The following is a 4,709-nucleotide window of genomic DNA, read 5'->3' as shown; positions in this document are numbered from 1 at the left end:
TAGAACCTATCCCAATGGTAGGCTATGCAATTCATAATTATAAATTGCAAGGCTATACAAATATTGTTCACAATGAATATATATAAATAAATAGCCAGAACCTTACACTGTATCTCTTGCAACTCAGGAACCATTAGCTTTGACACACTACACCACGCCTGTAGCCTTCGACACAGGTTTCTTCAGTAGCCTACAACAGAACACAACATTAAAATTAGCTACATGTTATTTGGCCATATTAACTAGTACGACTTACTAATGGCACACTATAGCACATTAGATAAATGCAAATGAACAATGGTTGACCTACCGACAATAGGCTATGCGCTGGTCTAGTACAACAAAGGAATAGGGTGGTGGGTTAGGTAGCTGCTTGGTGAATGTACACTACACAGGACTTAGCGGCAGTGGCTCCTTAATCGGAAATACCACTGGGAATGAATTTCTTAATACTACCATAAACCAGCGTTTCACCAAAACTCCATGGCACAGCAGCGAGGTCCCAACTGAAGAGTCCGCCAAAATCTAATTCACTGCTCATGTGCAAAGGCGGGAAAACTCAAAACTTGAAATATTTGCCCGACTAAATTATCTGATTCAATAAATAGGCCAACATCAAAGAAACAAATGAATACAGGCAATTCTTTACTCACTGAACAACCATTTTGCATATAAGCCACATCACACACTCAATGCAACACAGTAAAATAAGCAGAAACAAAAGACCAGCCTTTTACGAAAAAAAGCCACTGTGCAAATAAAATAAAATGTTCTGACGCAATATTTTACAATAAATATGTTTATGTAATATAGATATAGATATATATATATATATATATATATATATATATATATATATATATATATATATATATATATACATGTTTATGTGTGTATATATATATATATATATATATATATATATATATATATATATATATATATATACATAAACATATTTATTGTAAAATATTGCATCAAAACATTTGATTTTATAAGCACAGTGGTGTTTGTTCGTAAAAGGCTGGCCTTTTGTTTCGGCTTAGTTTACTGTAAGGTTCTGGCTATATATATATATATATATATATATATATATATATATATATATATATATATATATATATATATATATACTATATAAATGTATTGTTTACTGACTAAATCATCCGTATATATATATATATATATATATATATATATATATATATATATATATATATATATATATATATATATATATATATGCATGCAGACTAAATTTGTCATATACTAAAATAGAAGTGGTCATTTTCACCGCTTTATTTACATATCTTATATTTGGAATCTAGGCCCAATAAGCAACATATGAACAGAACTTGTATTGAGAAAACAAAACATAATTTCTCCATGCGAAATCAGAGAGAAGATGGAATATTAACTTTGGAGCCATGAGAGGCACTAATCAATTACGACCAACGTTTTAAAGGTTAACATAATCTCCCATTCTTTCTGTATCACTGAATTGTAAAAAGATTGTGTTTTTAACCAAGAGTGCTTTGATCAGAAAATATACAAATACCCAGTTAGGTTTTTATTAAATCATTTTTATTTATGTAAAACAAACTTTACACTTTTAGGTGGAATGTTTCATAATTAATAGCCCCCAAATATGCAGCCTCCCGACCCAAATAAAAATTACATCTGGTAATCTGCTCCAATATGCTTTCTGAGTGGAGCACAATATAATTTATTATTCAAGCACGATTCTCTCTCTCTCTCTCTCTCTCTCTCTCTCTCTCTCTCTCTCTCTCTCTCTCTCGTATTACATTGTAACTTTTTACTCTGCGATTGAGTTTTTCACACTTCTTAGATCTGAATGCTCAGGATTCCCCTCTCTACTTTAGGAGAAAAAATAAGCTATTTGTTGTGGGGGTAGAGGGAGGGGCATGAAGCGTGCAAGAGAAGGACAAAATAGGAATTACGGTGTGTAACAGTTTCACGGTGAATTCTAAATAAACCACAAAAATATATCTAAACAAGGTATAACTCAGTTTCGTGGCCGGTGCATTTACACTTACGTCAGGACAACACGGAAATTGCTTAGAGCATTAGGCTTGACATATTCATTGCATTGTGTAATTATTTCCTTTCATTCCGAGAGGAATATATTTCATTATGACTACTCATCTTATTGTAATTAATTCATTTGTTTCTTTTCCATTATTCGTTCTTAAGCATATGTAATTGAATACTGAAGTAAGACGAAACTATTTGGAAACTGGTCGAAGTTAAATGTTGTCAATCGTATTTATCTATTTAATAACAATAATCGATGCTATCGATATGAAGTGTATTAGTATTGCTGCACTTGCACCTTCCATAAATCGCAATATTTCCACATGAATACTATAGTGCAGTTTACGTGATCCATACAAATTATCGCGGAAATCAATAACACAAAAAATTATAAATTCACGTTGACACTTATAAATGAAAAGGCCAGAATGGCGGGTAAAGGAGAATGAGGGAGATTCAATGTAGAGTGGAAAGGATTTTGGATGATTAAGAGAAGCCTAGTCCCCTGAAAATGAGCATCAAGCCTTAAGGGAGATGAGAAAATGAGAAAACAGAAGGCAGGACAGAGAACTGTGGCTGGCGATGAAATAGGAAGGAAATAAATCCGTAAAGACTTATAATTCGAAATATTCTGCTTTTAGTGGGGAGTTTTTTTTATTCAGTCGTCAAAGTACGATGTAACTATCCAAATTTGTAATGATGTTGGACAATACATTTAATTAAAATTATTTCCGATAAAAGAAAGGACAGAGATGGCTTCAGGAAAACATTTGCTGCGGTCTGTTGTAAAATAACCTGTACTTTTATTTCTCGTTAAAACCGTTGATGAGCAGATATTAATCTGACCCATATATGGGATGTAAAGAAATAAAAAAAAAAGAATAATTGAACACATTTGTATTGTATGTTAAGGATTTGAAACTGACCCTGGCATATTCCAAATTTTACAACAGAATATATTAATATAATCAGAATCGTAATATCGAGCAAGCATTAACTATTCACCTTGTGTGTGTGTGTGTGTGTGTGTGTGTGTGTGTGTATGTACTGAAATATGATCGCTGGTATGGACAAGGTGACTGAGCAAAGATTCAGCGCTTCTATGAAGTGGCGTAATTCTGGGGTCATCCGCGAAAGAGTGAATACTTAGGACGAACGAGGCATTCATCCAAATTATCAGTGTCTCGATTCGTGTTTGGAACATGGATACAGCGTGGTCGAAAGCATGCAAATCGCATGTTCATTCCATGGAACTCGTCGTGAAGTTTATGTCCATCACGTTGTCAGTTGCTGTGTGACGTATTGGAATCTTCCTCCTCATAGACCTTATGTCAATGCCGTTGCACCAAAGGGGAGAGGCTTACCAGCGAGTTCATGCATTTGTATATGGTATTACATCTTTCTTGAGGGTTTCTATATTATTATTGATCACTGCACATCTAGAATTCTCTTTGGGCATGAGGTGTGACAATAAATTGATAGTGAAGGAAAGGCCATAGAACGTAAGCAGGACATCTTACTAATTCTTTTTTATATATATTTACAGTGATCAGTGTTATGCAGTGAACTTTATTATTGCTTTTTATGTCTCACATGTTAAATTTTAATGGGGACCATGTCTTCCTTCTGACAGGAACTTTGAATGGACCCCATGAAAATATTTGATTTGAAGGAAGTTGTTTGTGGACTCTAGTACTATATGACATTTTATTTATAGAATGGTCAAGAGAGAAGTGTGAAGTGTACATATTTATTTAACATTGGGTGTAGTAGGGAATATATGAATATATCTCTTTGTTACAGAAGGTCCCATACCATTGTTCTCGAAACTGGATTCTCTAAGCCTGACCACTGAAATGTAGCAGTTGGGGTGATTATTTAGACTAATCCAGGAGAGTGGAATGATATAATTTTCAGTTCTTTGTTGGTCAGACTTAGGTTTTTTAAACATGACTTATTAATCATTTTGTTCCATTTTATGTTCATCTGCTTTATGTAATAAATAGCGTATTTTTGTATTTATGTGAGCTTATTAGCCTAGTTGACAATGTTTGGAGAGAGAGGGCGCCCGCTACCAACAGGTAAGAGTTGTCATTTGTGTAGTTTTGTTAGGGGGGTGGTTATTTATATATATATATATATATATATATATATATATATATATATATATATATATATATATATATATATATATATATATATATATATATATATATATATAATAATATATACATATATATATATATATATATATATATATATATATATATATATATATATTATATATATATATACGCAAAATATCACTATCCTGAAATATCTGTATAAGCTACATACTTATGTATATACATTAATGTCAATTGCAGTTAAATGGATCAGTTATATAGGACCTACCTTAAGAAAGTGACATTTTAGGAAATGGCACATGCAGGTTTTATCTTAATATTTCTTCCATATATGTACTATGCCTAAGTCTGAAAAACGTAACCATTCTTTAATATCGTGGCTGTGTTTTGCATAAATTGTTAAAGTTGTATTCATAAATGCATAGGTTTGTGAGAGGATTTTGATATATCTATTTTAATTAATATGAGTTTATACATATAATTCCATAACAGTTGTGCAGTGTTACTAGTATTAAACAGATCTGAAGA

Source organism: Macrobrachium nipponense, chromosome 7 (genome assembly GCF_015104395.2).
Source record: "Macrobrachium nipponense isolate FS-2020 chromosome 7, ASM1510439v2, whole genome shotgun sequence".
Taxonomy (NCBI): domain Eukaryota; kingdom Metazoa; phylum Arthropoda; class Malacostraca; order Decapoda; family Palaemonidae; genus Macrobrachium; species Macrobrachium nipponense.
The sequence above is the reverse complement of the archived record's forward strand: the minus strand, read 5'-3'. Positions refer to the sequence as shown.